This window comes from Microtus oregoni, unplaced genomic scaffold, assembly GCF_018167655.1.
Source record: "Microtus oregoni isolate MIOR12 unplaced genomic scaffold, Mior012 000014F_ref0000157, whole genome shotgun sequence".
NCBI classification, from domain to species: domain Eukaryota; kingdom Metazoa; phylum Chordata; class Mammalia; order Rodentia; family Cricetidae; genus Microtus; species Microtus oregoni.
In genome coordinates this window covers 21650628-21670155 of record NW_024543073.1, presented here as the reverse complement: position 1 = coordinate 21670155, position 19528 = coordinate 21650628, and the positions used below count along the sequence as shown (strand labels likewise).

At 47.4% G+C, this 19528-nt stretch overlaps 1 protein-coding gene across 2 annotated transcripts in view; it reads left to right on the top strand.

The window, feature by feature from the left end:
* Positions 1–19528, top strand: part of Lhfpl2 (LHFPL tetraspan subfamily member 2) — a 147048-nt gene that overhangs the window by 90662 nt on the left and 36858 nt on the right. Inside the window, exons 1-2 of one of the 2 annotated variants that reach the window (XM_041663664.1) lie at positions 1222–1283; positions 2294–2455. The exons of the other annotated variant lie outside the window; for it this stretch is intronic. The gene's annotated coding sequence lies outside the window, so the exon portion shown is untranslated. Of the gene's footprint in view, positions 1–1221; positions 1284–2293; positions 2456–19528 lie in introns of those variants that run through there. 2 annotated transcript variants of the gene reach the window in all.

Here is a 19528-nt window from a genome sequence, read left to right as displayed (position 1 = left end):
TCCTTTGCCATGGCCACAGGAGCATCACAGACGGTGCTGTTTTCTTGTTGCTAAAGGCCTGGCAGGATCGTTTTGCATCGCTGGAGTGGGCCCCTGAGAGTCCCTCTAATAAGGCTGTGTCCACCCCACAGAAGAGGAGGTTCTTTGGGGTATTTAGTTACTTTTAAAATGCTGCGAAGAGACATCATGACCAAAGTAACTTACAAAAGAAATCATTTAACTGGGGGCTCGCTTGCAGTTTCAGAGGGCAAGTCCATGACCGTCATGGTGGGGAGCGTGGCAGCAGGCAGGCATGGTGATGGAGCAGTAGCCAAGAGCGTACATACTGGGGCAACAACCATGAAGGTGGGGTAGGAGGGTAGGGTCTGGTGCACTAGCTAGGGGTAGTATGGGCTTTTGAAACCTCAGAGTGACTACAGTGGATGAATGCGTAAAGAGATGCCACACACAGGAGTTCCCCTAACCACCTCTGAGCTTAGAGACTCCAAGTGACGCCATGCTGTGAGCAGCTATGCTGTTGACCATGAGGTCTTCTGCGGCTTCAGAGGGCCAGCTGGGGCCAGAGCTGTCGCCTGTTGAAATCAGTGAGTGATGTTTGGAACTGAGAGGAGGAACTTGCATGGAAACCCTCGTGTTTGGGAAAGACACATCATTTTTTTTCCTGTCTGTTTTGCAGTGTTGGCAGATAAAATTCTGCAGCCTCAGGATCACGAGTCAGTTCCTTTCTAAGGAAACAAACAAGACAGTGACCCAGTTCAGTCCCCTTTCATTTATAATACCGTGTGTGGATCCAACATTATCAGAGACGACTAGGAACCTTCCATGCCATGGTTTAGTTAACGTGAAGCATGCCTCTTTGCACATGGGGAATAGGCATTGACATGGATTATGTTTGCCCCATTGCTTAGCATTTGCTGGTGTAAAAAGAGTGCCAAAATGTCTTCTCTAAACTAAGGATGGAGCAACTGTGTGTGTGTTAGGGGAGTGTTTATCTCTGCACTTTAAAGACCACCTGTGCTAACCACCTTTGGGCCGCTCACAGTTTCTCTGGAAAGTCTCTCAGTATGTGGGAAATACTGAGAGCCCATTCACAGCTGAGCTGTGTGGTCCAGACCAAGTGCTCTGTGAGATGAGATCAGAGAAGGGAAGGTTGTGTGGGCCAACACGGAGTGAGAAGTACTGACTGACTTTGAAGAGAGACAGATGAAATCTGTGACTTAAAACAACAACAACAACAATGAAGTGTTTGGCAGGTTCCTACAGAAGCTGGTAGGGGTGTGGAGGTATAGCGGTGGGAGGAGTGTGGGGGTTGCGATGGGAGGGGTGTGGGGGTGGCGGTGGGAGGGGTGTGGGGGTTGCGATGGGAGGGGTGTGGGAGTGGCGGTGGGAGGGGTGTGGGGGTTGCGATGGGAGGGGTGTGGGAGTGGCGGTGGGAGGGGTGTGGGGGTTGTGATGGGAGGAATGTGGGAGTGGCGGTGGGAGGGGTGTGGAGGTAGTGGCCCTGTGGTTTGGCAACTTTACTCCTCCAGCCTACATCCTGGGGTGCTGTTGACCAGATCAGATCCTGCCACAGGCTAAAGTGCCTCATTTTCTGCCATGGGTAATGAGCATTGCCCTTCTCAGAGGAGTTGAGGGGAGGAGTCGAAGGTGAGAGAAAAGTGGGCACTAACCATGTCAATGAGCGCCATCTTCATGGAGCATGTTATACATTATACCCATGATGCCCAGCCCTCCTTTACTTTGATTTCTTCCAATAACTCCGTGAAGGACTAGGTTAACTTCTTTGGGGTTATCTCTGTTTTTATGTTGTTACTGTAAAAATATACCTTAGGACTGGCAGTGTAGCTCAGGGTCAAGTTCTTACCTAGCATGCTTCAGGCTCTAGATTCAATCCCTAGCATTGCTAATAATAATAATAATAGTAATAGTAGGTGTAATAATAGCAATGATAATAAAATGAACAAAGCCTTTAGCCTGCATAACAGTTAAAGAATAGAAAAATATTTCTAGAGCTCTGAACACTGGCAAGTTCAGGACCTAGGTAGCAGCGTGGGGACCTGCTGTGCCTACCATCTGCTTCCAGGACAGGAACTTACCATTGAATCCTCACGTGGAAGGTGAAGTCATCCAGAGCCCTGTTATAGAGGACAAACCCACGTCTGAGGGCAGAGCCCTGGGTTGTCACCAGCCACCACAGGCCCGCTTTTCTCTCTACCCTGGAACCCTTCACAGACCTGCCTGTTGTGACCCTTGCGTAGGGGCCATGCCATGCTGATTTTCTCTGTCATTACAGCCTAGTGTATGTGCTGCCGAGGCAAGTACCAACGCTATTTCCTGCTTTTGTTGCCTTGGGGTCTGTTGTGCCCTGAATTAGGGGTGGTGCCATCATCCAAACCATGGCAGAGATCTAACGACATCACATTGTCGTTGAATGGTGCGGCTCGAAACCTAGCAGGTTGGAGATGGGTCCTCCTGTCCTGAACATTGTGCTTGCTGGGGACGGTTGTCTCAGGTCGGGGCTGTATGGAGAATAGGCGGCTTCTCCTGCAGGCTCTCCTTTCCCCACATCAGGGGAACCCCTACCAGTGCAGGTGGGGCTGCTAAGAGAGGAGGTGATGGTGGCGCGAGCAGTAGATACAGTTTGGGGAGGAGCTGTAGTCTGCTGTGGGGCAGTCATATGCTCAGACAGGCAGAACACGACAGGCTATTTAAGGCAGACAGAAGTGGTGGCAACTGGGATAAACTGGAGAGCCAGGGTTCCGTCCACAGTGGGTAAACCATTACTTAGCTCCCCACTGTCATGTGCAAATGTGGATTTGGGGTTGCAAGGAGGAAGGCTGTTTTTCAGCCTGAAGTCTGGATTTTCATATTGCCGTCTGTTTTTGCATGTCTACTACTAATTTGAGCAATTATAACTGGTCGATTGGATAGGAGCCTCCATCTCAGAACCTCTGGAGAAGTCATAGAAACTGGTTTGTAAGGGTTGGGTAGCCCCAGACAGTAGCCTAGGATATAGCAGGCACAGATTGCTTTGTGGATACACATGAGTGACAGCAGCAGCCCTGTGTGTATGTGTGTGTGTGTGTGTGTGTGTGTGTGTGTGTGTGTGCGTGTGTGTGCGCGCGCGCGCGCGCGCATGCACATGTGTATTCAAGCATGCACACATCCTGCACTGTGGGCTTGCATTCATATGCATGCAGAGGGCGAAGGACAGCAGCCGCAGGTACCATTCATCCTCAGGTGTTATCCACTGAGCTTTTTGAGGTGGTGTCTCATTGGCCTGGTGTCCACAGATTACGATAGGTCAGTTATCCAGCAAGCCTCAGGGCTTTACCGTCCAGCCTCCTCTGTGATGGACACACAGCCACCTCTCCTCCCCAGTGATGAGATGACAGGCATGCTCCACACCTGGATTTTCATCTTGGCTTTTGGGGATCAAAGCTGATCTTCAGCTGGGCAGTGGTGGTGCACCTTTAATCCCATCACTTGGGAGGCGGAGGCAGGTGGATCTCTATGAGTTCAAGGTCAGCCTGGTCTACAAGAGCTAGTTCCAGGACAGGCTTCAAAACTACAGAGAAACCCTGTCTTGAAAAACCAAACCAAACCAAACAAAACAAAACAAAAAACTGGTCCTCTTGTTTACTCCGGAGTACTCTATAAACTGCACTCTCTGGTCCATCAGCCCACTTCTTGGTGAGCCAACGTATTGTCTCAGGAGTTTGAAGATGAGAACCCTGATTCAGGAGTTTGGGGTGGGTTTGGTAGACTACAGGACTAGTCAGTAGATCTTGATGGAGGATTCTTAGAGGAGTTTGGAGGTTCAGCAGGGAAAGTACAGTGATGGATTAGTGCCCTCTACTGTGAGAAAAGCAACAGACTCTTGTGTTCCTGTCCTGGAAGTATAATGTGGCAACAAGGTGAGATTCCCCTTAACAGGCAGAATTCAGGGATGTAGCACGTGAGAAGCATTGTGTTTACACCTCTCCACATTAAAAAACAAAAAAACAAAAAAATACCCATGGACATAAAGTCTCCCTATCATCTGGGAAACTGGGGCTCTTCTGTTAAGCCTTCAACTTGGGTGGGATAACGGGAGAGCTGGTGGATTGGCTGTCCCTTTTTTCCTGCTGCATTGTGGGGGTGAAAATAAGTGTTGCATACATTGGTGTTCTGTTTCTTGCACGTGGCCTTGGCGTCCCTTCAGCATGGGGTCTGTGGTGGGAGGAAAGGGTGGGTGCTGAGGAAATTGCTTTGAGCAGAAATCATCTTGTTTCCATTCTCTGAGAGCTGTTTTTGGAGCCCTTCTCCTAGTCCCCTGCTTGTGTTCAAAAGCCCTTGGAATTGTATGCCAGGAAACAATATGATCTTTCTAATTGGGCAAGTGGGAGGAGAAGGACCCCATGAGCCAGGATGGGCTGGCAATTGATGCCTAAAAATAGGTTGTTTTCCTTATGAATAAACATTCTGGATGGAGCAAAAAAAAAAAAAGTGCTCATTTTAAACCCTTCTGGACCAACGTGGCCTTGAAAGTAAAGGAAGGAGGTCTGGTGGGCCAGGCACAGCCAGGTGAGTGTAACGCCACTCAGATTGAGATTGCCATGGTAACAGGACTCTGGAGAAAGCTACAAGGCCTCCAGGGAGGGTGATGTAAGAGATGGGTGGGACAAGGACAGTCTGGGAGCAGGGCTCCTAAAGCATGACCATGCCAGTGAATATGCAAGATGGTGACTCAGTGGGTCTGAGCTGAGCTCTGGCTCCGGGGTGATACCCATGGGACCAGCCAGGGGCTGCACTTTAGGGTTGCAAGAGCTTAGTGGGCATCTGTAAGTTAGCCTTCTCTTTTCCTATGAAACATTCTAAGGATGCTTTTGTATAATGATAGGATTTTGAATGTCATACATTGATTAAAAAAAAAACTACAGAACTGGACAGCTATGAACATTATAAATATGATGACCAACACTGCCCTGGGCTAACTGATACATCATTGAAGTCCTTGTGACATTACAGAGTCATCACCAAAACTGTAAGGATAAAGATTAGCCCAGCCCAGACACTGAAGCCACGAGAATTAAATGTCCTCTGATTATTTTTAAAGCTTTCTTGAGGATATAGATAGTTTGTAACTTGGGGAATTTAAAAAGCATTCCTTGGAGGCCAGGGCTCTCTTGGGTTCGGAGGTTTCTTGGTTGACAGAGATGCCTAATTCTGTGTGGTTTAAGGGTTTGCAGGTTATTCTGGGGCAGGCGCTGTAGATGCGTCTCTGGTGACAGGGGGTATTTTTTATTCTTCCAGTAAAGGACTACGTGTGAACAGTAATGGCAACAGCTGTTTGCAGTGTCCTGGCCAAATGCCACTTGTGTCATGGTCCTCCCCCTACTCACCCACTAAGTGAGCTCCTCCACACACACAGTTTTTGACTCTTTCCGTCTTCCATGTTGTCAGGCTTGGTCACCAGGCTGTTTTCAAAGCCTGAAACTTGAGTTTGTCTGACTGATCTCACAGGGAAAGCCCAGCCAGCTACATTTTCACCGATCTCCAGCATCCAGAAAGGGCTTTCGCACCTCTGAGGAGAAATGCTTGAGTCCCTCCAAGGGTATGATGGGTAGCCAGTCCGACGATATGACTCTGCCCCCAGAAGGTTCCAGTTTTGATTCTAACTGTACCATGTATGGTGCTTGCTGCCGTGTGCATGTTTACTGTCAGGAATTTGCAGGAACTTGCAGACAACCGGCCCCTGAGGTGTGCGGTACTGCAGTAACATAGCCCTGTGCTCGTGCAATGGAAACATTGGGTCTAGTTGATGCTCAAGAGTTCTAGAGACAACCAAAGCCCCAGGCTTGGCCCAGGAGCAAAGCTATAGCCTCCACAACTTCAAAGGACAGAGCTGGGAGGCATCGGCAGAGTAGGGAAGTCATGGTAGAAGTGAGTGTGTGGGCCTGGGGAGGTGAAGGCTAGCATTGCTATGATGGGTTTGCCCTTTGGCCTGGCACCTCCCCTCAGCTCTGGCTGAGCTAGTTTTGTGTGGTTCTGGTTGAGAAAGGGCTTTATAGAATCATCCTTGCTTCTCTTTCCCAGTCCCCGTCACTAGAACACCAGGGACACTGCCCTCTTCTCTCTGGGAAACACTAGGAAGAAGAGAAGAGAGGATGGAGGGAAGTGGGTCCAAAAGAGCGGTTCAAGTGGGCTTCCAAGCATCAACCATGCTTTTCTCCAATAGAGTTAGTGTCGTGGGCAGGACAAATGTGACGGACCAGTAGGACTGTCTCCATGGTGTCTCTGCAGGCCACCATTCCCTACGGGCTCACGCCTGTGTCTGAACCCTGTGGTATGTCTTTGGGGTCAGATGAAGCCTCACTTCCTTTTGTGAGATCCAAACAATAGAAATAGAAGGGTAACTGTTCTGGGACTTGACAAGGTGGACTTTCCCCCTCCTTCCGAGGAGTTCATAGTTCTTCTAATAGACTTGTTAGACTTTCAGTGAGACACCACAGAAGATTTTAAGCTTTTTGTATGGTTTTATAGGAGAGAGTAAAACCGGCTCTAGAGGACCCGAGAAGCTGCTGTAGTGGCAGCTGTGGTTTTGACAGTGTTTTCTCCTTGGGCCTTACCCCACCCTCTCCCCCCAAGCCCCAGTGTGGAAGCCTTGTGGAGAGTGGAACTATGTTATGGTACCATGTACTCCTCATGACAACTCCTGAGAAAACACAGAAAAGGAGGCCCTAGGTCTTGGATGGCCTCCTGGAAACCAAAGCGTAGGCCATTGCTTGCCCTAAACATCCAAGTCCATTTTAGTGTCCTGAGAAATGGGAACAATGGGGACCCGTCTAGAGTTCTGCTTTTCTCTTCCTGGTTTGCTTTGAGTCAAAAGGATGGTCAGGAAAAGAAGACCCAAGCAGACAGCCAGTGGTGGGGTGACTCAGCACCATGTCGGGTGAGGCTCCAGAACACAGAATCATAGCGGCATGGCCGTTAGCGCTCTTAGGCTCCTCACAGGGCTTGCTGATGGATGGCCTCATTATTTTTCCTGAAGAAGGAACGCAGCCTGATCAAGGACCTACAGCTGGCTTCTGGGTTCCTAGTCCCCCCTCCCCCCCCCCCCCATATATAGCTATTCTCAAGGATGCTTTCTATAGTAGCCAGGGAGCTCCTGCTGAGCCCAGACCTGGGGAAGCTAGCCTGTTCTAACCTCTCAGCCTTTGACCTCACAGCGCTCAGTGAAGGATCCCAGCAGTGTTGAGCCAGGCATCTGGTCCCCAGAAAGTCCACTCATGCATTGTAGGGCAGGGACCGGTTTGCATTGTCCCCTCTCCCACAGTTCTTTATTCCTTGGTTGGGTTGATCTCGGTTCCCAGCTTCTCATTCCCAGAATGACGCCTGCTCTCCTGATTCCCCAAAAGGCCGTGGAGTGTCCCAGCCACGGCTTTTGTTGTCCCATCTTCACCTGACCAGGGCACAGATAGCTGTATGAACTCAGTCACCTTCATTTATTCTTCTTAAAGCAGTGCTTTAAAATCGGAGGCCCAGAAAGAAGCGGTGGACTTAAGGTTTAAAGTTTTTATTTAATAAGGCTGCTTGCACTCTGGGAATGAAAAGAACCGTTTTCGGGTGTTGGTAAGCACTTGGCAGCATTCTCTCCCAACTTCCGGAGCTGATGCTGCAGATTAGGGTTTGAGCACTTGGTTTATTACTTAACCTACAAAAGCGAAGAGAACAGCAGGTGATGATTGCACGCACTGTACTGAAAAGGATAGGGTCCTGCCCTTGGTTCAGGAAGTGCAGTTCAGGCACTCACATGGTCAGGGCCATAAAGGGCCCTGCCCCCTCCATGTAAGGATGTCAGAAGTGCCAAGTTTGCTCACCTTCCCCACCCCTACCGCTGCGCCTCTGCCTCCCGCTCCCACAGGGTCAACAGCAGAGGACAAAGCCTAGGCTGCGTGTTTTCTGTGTTTTTTCTCACATGCATCTGTCACAGGTCTAAGGAGGGGCACCAGGTGGCACTTGGTTCATATGGTTTGAGTTACTCTTGTGGGGAACAGAACAAAGCTTCATTTGTTCAAATCTATTCCACAGTGAAGGCTTAGAGTTCAACACTCTCGAGGCATATCCTAACACAGGACCGTTCCTCCGCTCCAGAAAATTATCAGGAATGGGAAGGATGTTGTTGAGCTTGCACTAGTAGAGTGGTGGGCCCTAATGTGCTAGCGAGGCAGAGGAGGGCGGCCAGACAGGAGAGGAGGCTTGAAGCCACAGATACCTGCCCCTGAGATCAGCTAACACAACACCCGGTCTGCACCAGGATGGCTGTCCGCTACCTTGGCGTGAAGTGATATGCCTGTGTTATCAGTACATAGCAGGCATTAGTGCCCCTTGTCACTGGCCAGGGGATGTTGCTAGTTCCTGGCCTTCCTTGAGTTTTGTCTCTGTCACTGTGTGGGACAAGATGAGATAGACTTGGTGGTAATGCCTTGCCTTGGTTTCCATTAGAGAGAAGAGAATGAAATGGCGCTGTCTCTAGAACAGCCCCATTGAGCTGGAGTGATGGTTTTACCACTGTGCTTGGCTTTTTCATACCCATGAAGAACTGTACTTATCAATTATTAACTAAAACCTAGCCATGGTGCTTTAAGCAATGTAAGTTTGTATTGTTTTCAATTAACAAGAAATCCTGAAGTATCTGGATAGAGATCTTAATTCTGGGGTGTCACCAGGCTCCCTGTATCTCTAGAACACCCGCTGTGGTTTGCACAGGGGTTTCATTTTCTGAGTCCTCCTATTGGGGCTGTTATGGTCCCAGGGGGGAAAAAGGCCAGTGTCAGCCCCGAGTCATGTTCTAATTAAGAGCTTTCCCAGAGGCCCCTTCTCAGCTCTTCCACTGAAATCTTATTGACTGTAGGGGAGCTACAGAGAGCACAGCTGGGCCCATTGCCACTCCCCTGTCCCAGACTAACACAAAGGAAATAAGGTGTCAAGTTCAAAGGGCACCAGAACTCCTCCATGTTCAGTGTCCTCAGGCAACAGAGCAGAGCCGTGCTGGAGGCTGAGATAACAGCAAACCTTGGTAACGCATTCTGTCCTTATTTAAAATTTGGATATTGTGTTCATTGTCAATATTTTATTTTTAGGAGTACTCTATTTTGAGATATTTGTCATGCATGATTTTGTACCCCCTGACATTTGTGCCTCAGCTAAGTTAGCTTACTTACCAGTCTTAGCCATGGGCTCTTTTAGCAAAAAGGGGAGAATGATCGGATGGGATTCTAGGAATTGGTGCCAAGAAATTACCACTTGAATCACCAAGCCTTACTCGTGACTGGTGATAAAGTGGGTGAGTGTAAGGCTGAGGGGACACCATTGGCAGGCCAGCCAATAACAGGGCATTCTTCTGAAGGATTGGTCAGAGGAAGTCATAGCCCCCCAAGAGTAGACTCATTCTTTTACCACCCCACCCCAAGCTGTGGAATACATCCCAAGATTGAAGTGAATGCTTGAAACCTCAGATAGTCCCAGAACTTACATGGAACTCTGCTTTTTCTTCCTGTATACAGATATACTATATATTTATTTACCAATTAGGCACAGGGAAAGGTTAACAATAATGAACAAATAGAACAACGGGAAGGACATCGTAATGAAAATGATTATGAGTGTGTGTTCTGTCTCTCTCTTTCTCTCACAATATTACACTGTATGCCATATATATATATATATATATATATATATATATATAAAATATATCCTATTACCAGGAAGGTACCATATATTCTGTACATACACCAGACAAAGGGAAGACATGCCTTCTGCTAGGGACACAGTAGGGTGGTACGACATTCTATCATGCTACTCAGAATCGCACACAAATTAAAACTTGGGAATTATTTCTGGAACTCTCTGTTTAATACTTTCAGACCATGACTGACCACAGTTAACTGAAACCACTGAAAGCAAAACCAAGGCTACGGAAACAACTATGTTTGCATATGGGCTTCTAGTCAGGCAAAGCCCTGTTGGAGACCGAGGATGAGTTGGTATGGTCTAAGTCTTGTGTAGTCAGTTTGAGGTTCGTGCTGTAAAAGCAGCAATGAAGTCTGGCCCAGGAGGTTCCGAGTCAGTAGCCATGGCATATGAAGTGTCTAGGGAGAGACCAACTCAGAACACCTGGTTAGCTGTGTTGAACTCAAGGCAAACGATCTTACTACCTGACAGAGTCATATTAGGAAGTGACTAAACTAATACAGCATGGCAGGGAGGGGATCTTCAGCCCTGTGACATATATAGGTGGACTCTTCGGAATGAGCGCTCATGGCTGTCTCTGATTTTCTGTAGACCTTTTTAGAAGTTATGGGTGTTGAAATAGGAGCGGCGAGGCTGCGTCCCCACACCCGGCCGCCCGCACGGCTAGCTTTACCCGAAATAATTACACGGAAACTGTATTCTTTTAAACACCGCTTGGCCCATTTCTATCTAGCCTCTTCTAGGCTAGCTCTCGCACCTGGACTAGCCCATTTCTAATAATCTGCTGTAGCCCACGAGCTGGCTTACCAGGAATGATCTTAACCTGCGTCTGCCTGGAGTGGGAGAATCATGGCGACTCCTTGACTCAGCTTCTTTCTCCCAGCATTCTGTTCTGTTTACTCCACCCACCTATGTTTTAACCTATGAGGGCCAAGCAGTTTCTTTATTGCTTAATCAATGAAATCAACAGATTGATATATGACACTCCCACATCATTATGGGCATTTACACAACACATTGAAGAACCAACTAGCTACCAATAGACAGCAAAAACAGCTCCTGATATGATTACTGGAGACTGGCTGTGGGTTTTTTCCCATAACTTGTAATTCAGAAAAGCACACATTTTAAAGTTTCAAAAAGTTTCTAGTTTATTGCTACAATTGTTTATAATTTTGGCAAAATCATGCTACTCGTGTTGGTTTTATGTTGGATTGTCCTTGAATAATTAAAGTGAAAACAGCAAGTGTTGTGGGTTCTGTGGCTTAAGCTGCTCCGGGGAAAGTGGCTCTCACTTGAATCAACTTGTTTTCTTTTCTTCACCTAGTAAATTTTGTAGTTTTTTATTTGTTTATTTTTTATTTTTGATACTTATTTTTGGAGACAGGGGCTCATTATGGAGGCCTGGTTGGCCTGTAATTCTCTGAGACCTGCCTGCCTCTGCCGCTGCCTCTATAGTGCTGGGATTAAAGGCGTACCCCACCAGGTCTGGTCTAAATTTTGTAATGTCTCAATGAAATCGTTCAGTGAGCTAATACTGAAAGGAATGACTCGAGCTTTGGGAAGAGCCACTGCATTCATGAGGTCGGCTTTGCAAAGATGTTCAGAGAAAAGCATTTTGTGGCGGTGACTCACATCTCGATGCTTTTCTAAACGCTTGCCTTTTGCAAGTGTGTGATTCAGTCTGTCAGATGACTTCCCCTCCTGAGACAGTGGGGTTGCAAAAGTCCAAAAGTCCAGCGGTTGCTTTCCCCAGTCCTTTCAGCTGCATCTTCCCATAAGACCTTCCAAAGCTGTAAGCTTTCCCTGTCCTGTTCCAAGCCAGTCTGCCTGCATGAGCTAGCTTCATGCTACACCAACCTCCACTGCCTTCAAGATGGCAGAAGTCTCCAGAAGGCCGCGTGTGGTTTTCTGCTTCAGGGAGCAGTGTTGCGCTTCGTCACGTTTATTTCGGTCTGTCCTGAGAGTGCTGTGCCATGAAGATGAGGTCACCACAAAAGCCCCTTTTAGCTTTATGAAGACACCTGCCCCACAGTTCCAGCTGTTGACGCTGGTAAATGTTTACTTTTAAAGGACAGAGGCACTTGCCTCTAGGCAGGCCTCTGCCAGTCAGTGTGAGGCTGGTAGTTTCCAGTTGGAGAGTGAGTTTCTAAACAGCATGTCATTGTTGATTAGCATTAAACTGGCTGCAATGGAAGTATATCTTGATTGTCAGTATTTGTCAGCAGCTTTGAAAAGGGGATGAAAAGGATGGGTGTTGGGCGAGAATGTTCAGTATTGATCCACTTAAGTGGCCAGCACTTCAAGTTTCTCCTTTTGGTTTTTCCAGACAAGGTTTCTCTGTGTAACAGCTCTGTCTGGCCTTGAACTCACTTTGCAGACCAGGCTGTCCTCCTATGCATAGAGATCTTCTTCCTGCCTCTGCCTCCCGAGTGCTGGGATTAAAGGTGTGTGCCACCACCGCCTGACAAGTGTCCCTGTTTTTTTTTTTTCTTTTTTTTTGGATTTTCAAGACAGGGTTTCTCTGTAGCTTTTTGGTTCTTGTCCTAGAACTAGCTCTATAGACCAGGCTGGCCTCGAACTCACAGAGATCCGCCTGCCTCTGCCTCCCAAGTGCTGGGATTAAAGGCGTGCGCCACCACCGCCGGGCAAGTGTCCCTGTTTTTGACACATGATGACGACAGGTATCTGGAAGTTGCGAGGGATTTAGGACAGTCTGAAAGTGTAGAGCAGGCAGCGTGGGAACAGGGCTGAGTTGGGACAATGAAGACCATCTTGGAAGGGGAAGCCCACAGCAGGTAGAGTTCAGTAATTAATTGCTCACAGGAAGTATGGGGTTTAGTACATTCCAGCAATGTTCTCCATGTGTCCAAGGACACAGTTGCCCTGTGGAGTGCCTACTCTCGGGGACTGATGAGGTGATACAGAGATGGAAACTTCCTGGCAGCTTCAGGTTGAAGAAGGAAAGGGGGATGTTCATGGCAGAGAAAGGAGACGGACAAGTGAAGAGCAGAGCCGGATGGCCTTGGATGCTCTGCTCCCCCATTCCAGAGCCCATCCCTGTGCTCAGGAGTCTAGCGGCTTTCTCTAGGCCGTTCAGTGAACAAAGCGCCTCCGAATAAACAAGGCTCAGGGAGGGCACCAGAAAGGGGGGGGGCAATGATTTTTAGTTGTTGGGTCTCCCTTCTGATAGGCTAGAGGCTTATAAGATTAAAATTTGAAAAATTAACCATCTTTTCTCACTGTTTTGGTATGAATGAAGTAATAGCTAAAACCCGTCATTCTGGCTGGGCCCCAGTAGAAGGGCAATGAGTTTGGCCTGTTCTGCTCGTTTCCAGGCAGGCAAAGGACACGCTCTATGACATATTCAAACACAGAAGAGCCAGGTCCAAGGACAGACTGAGGGTGATCCACATTTCTGAGTCTTTTGCGTTAAATACTGTCCCAAGCAGTAGGTATAGACCAGGCTATCCAAAGTCACGTTGCCGCCGCCTTCTTTCTCTCCAGGCTCTCTAGGGCTTCTCATCTGAACTTCTGAGATGTCTGTGGGAGGACCAATCCCACGGAGAGCTTCCCCAAAGCTCCATCTTCAGTCTGTCTTCCTGATTTCCAAACAGAATTGATTGAAAACCAGAGTATTTGAGTCCATTTGTTTTTGGGTTTCCAAGGTGCCTGGCCCCATGGTAATCTGCCCGGCCAGGGTGGGAGAGGAGCTGTTGGTTACTCACACTGAGTGCTGTTGTGAGCTCAGTGGAAACGGTGACTTGGCAAAGGGCTGTGAAGTGCACTGTGCACAAGGCCGCCAAGTGTTTCCCAAATTGAATCTGACAAAGCGAGCTTAACATTCGGCCTTCTGGAGTTTCTCAGAATGGCTAAGCAGGCTTTCTAGTCAACTACGAACATGTTGCTTTGCTTTTCAAATTTCTGACCCCTATAACCTGTTACATTTACATTCACCTATTCCTTTGCATCAAATATTTCACTTTCTGAGTTGTACTGGGGAGGTTTTCATCTTGTGAAGATTACCCTTGAAACTCAGTGATGTCCGTGATATAATGTTGGGGGCCCACAGAGGAAAGAAGGCTGGGTTGTCTTGTTCTCCTCCCTTGGTTTTTAGAACACATTCAGCGACAGGTGATAGTGAATTGGGGCTAAAGGCCACTTGCCTGCAGTGGGGTTTTGCAAAAGCACAGCCTGGGTTCAGGAGACAAGATCTGGGTAGGGTTCATTGTCGCATGTTACTGTGTGAAGCCTTAGACCTGGCATTGTCGTTCTGGGTTACTAACTTCACCTCCATGTGGAAAGGAAGCATGGTTTCTCTGAATAGTCTAAGAGGTGACGGCATGATCTGAGATGTACAGGTGTGTAATGTGAGTTTATAAAAGAGACAGTAACGAAGTATTTCAGTAACTACTTGGAGCAGTGGTTCTCACCTTCCCTTTGGTTGGTATAGTTCATGATGTGCTGACCCCCACCCAGAAAATTCTTTCATTGCTACTTCATAACTGTAATTGTGCAACTGTTATGAATCATAATGTAAATATCTGATATGCAGGAGATCTGATAGGTGACCCCTGTGAAAGGGTTGCTCCACCAAAAGGGGTCATGACCCAGAGGTTGAGAACCGCTGACTCAGAGGCTTTGTCCTACAAAGATTTGGGTATATTTTGGAAAGGTTCATGTGGGAGATAATTTTCTTTGGTATTGCATTAAGGTAGGAATTCTAGATGGTGTTTTTGTTTTGCAGACAGTTTGAGACTCTGGGTGAAGGCACTGGGGAGGTCACGGAGTGTTTTACAAGCCTGAGGTGTGGGTGCTGATCCTCAGCTGTGTTCTAACGGTTCTGTCCGTGTCCAGCCTGTGTGTGAAACAGGCCTGAGGAAGGCGCTCTTCTGGTGTCCTGTGGAGGCCTGGGGCTGGTGGTGGACAGGAAGTGGGGCTCTTAGATCCCACCTAGGGAATAGGGGAGTCGCTCATAGCCATGGGAGAAGACTTCCAGCCTTTTCCTTACCAGGCACCTGCCACTTCTGCAGATTCTCCTGGTTGACGAGAGGAAGCCGGGGGCAGCTGTTGGCCAGAGTCACTACGGCTTCATTCTCCTCCTCTGCTATTTGGCTATCTTATCTTCCCCCTTGGCTTTATCAAGAACCTGCTGTTGGAGTAGCGGTCGCTAGCATCCTCTCTGGCTCTTTGGATGCTCACCATCTTCTTTTGTCCCAGCGGCTCTCCAGGTCCAGCCTGGCTATTTTAGCTAGTAGCTGTAAGGACTTTCCACAGAGTATAAAATTTGACCTTTTTTTTTTGGCATCAGATATTCTTCTTTGGTCTTTTCCATTTTGTTATTTTATTTTTCCATTTTATTATTTTTTCTTTACTGCTCTTTCCCCTTCAAGGAATTAAAAGAGCTTGATTTCTTTCAAGCTTAGTATTAACAAGTGCTATGTGTTTTACATGAGCCTTGCACAAACTCTAGAGACAGGAAGTGGGTGAGCTGTTGGCTTGGTGGTTGACTGGACAAAGGATTGCTTGAGTCTGTCTTCCAGGGCCACAGGTCTAGGACTGACTTCTTCAGTTCATTTCACTGCTGTTGTGTACTAAAGCCTATGATGGGCCAGGCTGGCCACAAAGCCTGTACCTCCTGTTTGTCTGCAGATCACCCTGCGAGGTTAGCATGCGAGGTTAGCAGTATTTTTCCCATTTGCAGCCGGGAAGACGCAGGCATGGGAAAGTTAGCTACTTGCCTCTCTTTGCTGTGTCAGTGGGACACATAGCTGAGTCTTAACTCTCTGATCACCCCAGATTCTGCATCTTTCTTAACCTCAAGTGGAACCTTCTGGAGCGAATCTGGTTTCCAGGGGCTTAATGCAGTGTCTAAAGACTTTTATTTCTTTTTACACATCTGGGTGGGCAGTAGTGGCACAAAGTGGACTGACCGCAGCTGGAGATTCTGCTGAACACGCCACACTTCAGCCGGACGTTATCCCGCCACGTGTATGTAAAGTAACAGTGTTGGGGCACTGTTCTATAGAGTACATCAGATCATTTGTTTAACAGGCAAGGGGTGCACCGTCCACAATGTCTTGAAATCTTCATTACTTCAAGAAATACTTTGAAACTGCTTGTTGGGGCCGGGGAGAGATGTAACTATAAAATTAGAAAACATTTTATGAAACCCTTAATAATTGAAATTCGTAGAAGTCCACACAGTTCTGCTACCTCTGGTGAGACACATTTCCAGGGACAGGGAATGCCATTTGGGTAATTATACCGGGTTTTCTTTAGTTCCCTCTGTGAGGCTGCATACGCATAACTCCCGGTTAGATGTCAGCAGGGAGTTTTTGAATTGTGCAATTTTCTGTCTAGGCCTTGTTTGGGTCCCATGAGTAGATGTCGCTCTTCTGGCCCCACAGACCACGTGCACGCCCGTGCCCCGTGAACAGCCTAGAGGAGGCCTCAAGGCTGAGGAACACAATGAGGAACAGGACCAAGCCCCTGGGGAGCCAGGCTTACGGTTTTCTGCAGAGGAGGCTGGATGTAGGTTTCGTATGGAGCAGTTCTTGCAGCCTTAATCACAACCTTCTGTTTCCATGATCTCCAGTCATGTGCTCAGCCCCTCCGCTCGTCGGGCAGAACAGAGCTTTCCCAGTTGGAGGAATTGAAGGTCTTCCTGTTTGTCTGAACTCCTGGCTGCAAAAATGGAGACATCTGTGCGTTGTCCCGCTGGCTTCCTTCCCTGTGGCCCTCTGAACCCCCGGCAGTATCTGCACCATTGTGCTGTTCACTTCTTCCTCATCTTGACCTTGTGATGCCCGCTTACTGGAATGGCGCCTCAGATAAAGCACTCCTTGGAACTTTTCAAGTCCGATACTTGGAGGTGAAAAACTGAGGGTCAGGCTGAAATGCTGCGCAAGGCATTTTGAAGCTCATTCCAGGCCCCTTGGAGACTGACTTTTGATTCTTGCTTATCATTCGCACTGATGCTTCTTGGGGTAAAGTGTTTTTGTCTTCTAGGACACAGCTGTCAGGTTGGCCTCTGCTACCCGTTGCTGGACACCCCACCCTTACTCTACTCTGCCTTCTCCTCCCGAAATACACCACACTCCCCTCATTCTTTGCCCTAGGCCTCCTTGGTCTCTCTGGCCTGGGCTGGTGCTACCTCGGGGTCCATCCCCAGCCCTCCATCTGCTTTCTACACACCATCACTGTGGCTGAGCGCCTCCATCCCCTTGGCCTTCCTCATTCCCCTAGTTCCCATCTCTCCTGAGTGTTTGATGCAGGTCTGCAGGACTCTCAAGTTCCTGTTGACATGGACCATGTCCTGTCTAAGTGTTGCTTATTCCTGGGAAGGAGTCACATAGAAATCTGGGCGTCACCCTTGACTCCTGTCCTAGCAACATCTGTGACAATTAGGTCTCAAGTCTGACTGCCCTTCCTGAACATTTCTCTAGCTCCCGTCTCTGTCGTAGTGATTAAAGAATTTGGCTTTCCTTCTCCCTGGACAACAGTAGGTTGTTCCTGGTCGTTGGTAGGTATCCTGAGTCTGGCAGCACAGCCTTGAGCAACCTCTTTGATCATGGTTCTCCCTGGCATCTGGTTGTCCCTTGCATGCCTGGTGCAATGGAAGTCAGAAAAAAAAAGATGTCAGGGATCCTGAAATTATAATTACAGATGGTTGTGAACCACCATGTGTGTGCTGGAAATCCAGCCTGGGTCCTCAGCAAGAGCAAGTCAGCTTCATCCCAGAAATGCAGGGATGGTTCAGCATATGAAAATCTGTCAACATAACCCACCATATAAACAAACTGAAAAATAAAACCCACATGATCATCTCATTAGATGCCAAAAAAGCTTTAGACAAAATACAGCATCCCTTCATGATACAGGTCTTGGAGAGAGCAGGGATACAAGGAATATTCATAAACATAATAAAGGCAATATAGAGCAAGCCAACAGCCAACATCAAACTAAATGAAGAGAAACTCACAGCGATCTCACTGAAATCAGGAACAAAACAAGGTTACCCGCTCTCTCCATAGTTCTTAAGGTTCCAGCTAGAGCAATAAGAAAACAAAAGGAGGTCAAAGGGATGAAATCAGAAAAGAAGAAGTCAAACTCTCACTATCTGCTGATGATATGATAGTTACATAAGCAACCCCAAAAATTCTACCAGGGAACTTCTACAGCTCATAAACACTTTAAGCAACATAGCAGGATACAAGATTAACTCAAAAAATTAGTAGTCCTCCTTTATACAGATGATAAATTGGCTGAGAAAGAAATCAGAGAAACAACACCCTTCACAATAGCCACAAATAGCATAAAATATCTCGGAGTAACTCTAGCCAAACAAATGGAAGACTTGTATGACAAGAATATTAAATCTTTGAAGAAAGAAATTGAAGAAGACACTAGAAAGTGGAAAGATCTCTTATGCTCTTGGGTAGGTAGAATTAACCTAGTAAAAGTGGCAATCTTACCAAAAGCAATCTACAGATTCAATGCAATACCCAACAAAATCCCAGCAAAATTCTTCAAAGACCTCAAAAGAACGGTACTCAAATTCATATGGAAAAGCAAAAAAAAAAAAAAAATAGCTAAAACAATCCTTTACAATAAAAGAACTTCTGGAGACAATCCCTCAATTCAAACTCTACTACAGAGCTACAGTACTGAAAACAGCCTGATATTGGCATAAGAACAGACAAGAGGACCAGTGGAACCAAATTGAAAACCTGGATATCAATCCACACACTTTCGAACACCTGACTTTTGACAAAGAAGCAAAACTATCAAATGGAAAAAAGAAAGCATATTTAATAAATGGTGTTGGCATAACAGGATATCAACATATAGAAGAATGAAAATAGACCCATATCTATCACCATGCACAAAACTCAAGTCCAAATGGATTAAAGACCTCAACATAAAACCAGCCACACTGGACCTCATAGAAGAGGAAGTGGGAAGTACACTTGAATGCACTGGCACAGGAGACTACTTCCTAAATATAACCCCAGTAGCACAGACACTGAGAGAAACAATTAATAAAACAGCAACACATGTTCTTAACCACTGAGCCATCTCTCCAGCCCAGATCTTGTCACTTTTATATAGAAAAGTATTATAGTCCTCCTATCACAATATAGGACAACATCAACAATCCTAAACACATATCCAGTCTCCTACTCTATGGCTCCTCGTCCTCCTATGAACCAGGTCTTCGTGTGTTCAAACTCCTAGCAGAGCAAGTGCACTTGCTATGTGTGGTCTGCTTTCTCCCACTCTAGGTAGAACAGAGCATAGGCAACTCTGAGCTGTGATCACCCCTGCAGTCTTATCTATGGCCCCACTATGCCTGGACCCTTTGAGGATGGAGAGCCGTCTTTTTTGTTTGCTTTTGTTTTTTGAGATAGGGTTTCCGACTTTGCAGCCTGTCCTGGACCTCACTGTACAAGACCAGGCTGGCCTCGAACTCACAGAGATCCGCATGCCTCTGCCTCTCAAGTGCTGGAATTAAAGGCATGTGTCACCACCGCCCAGCTGGAGAGCTGTCATTTTGTCATCTAGCCCATGCCTCAGAACCAAGCACATGACTCTAGACTCTGCTGTGTGTGGCATGGGGCTGTGGTCTGCCGAACACTGGTGGCAGAACGGAGATCTCGGTCTACTGCCTCACTCACAGAGCTAGAACATCTGGCTTCCGGGGATGATCAGAGGCCGCTTTAACTTTGCTTTAATTTCGATGGAGAAATAGGGTGTCTGTGCTAAGAGCCGAGAGGTCAATGGGAAGGGG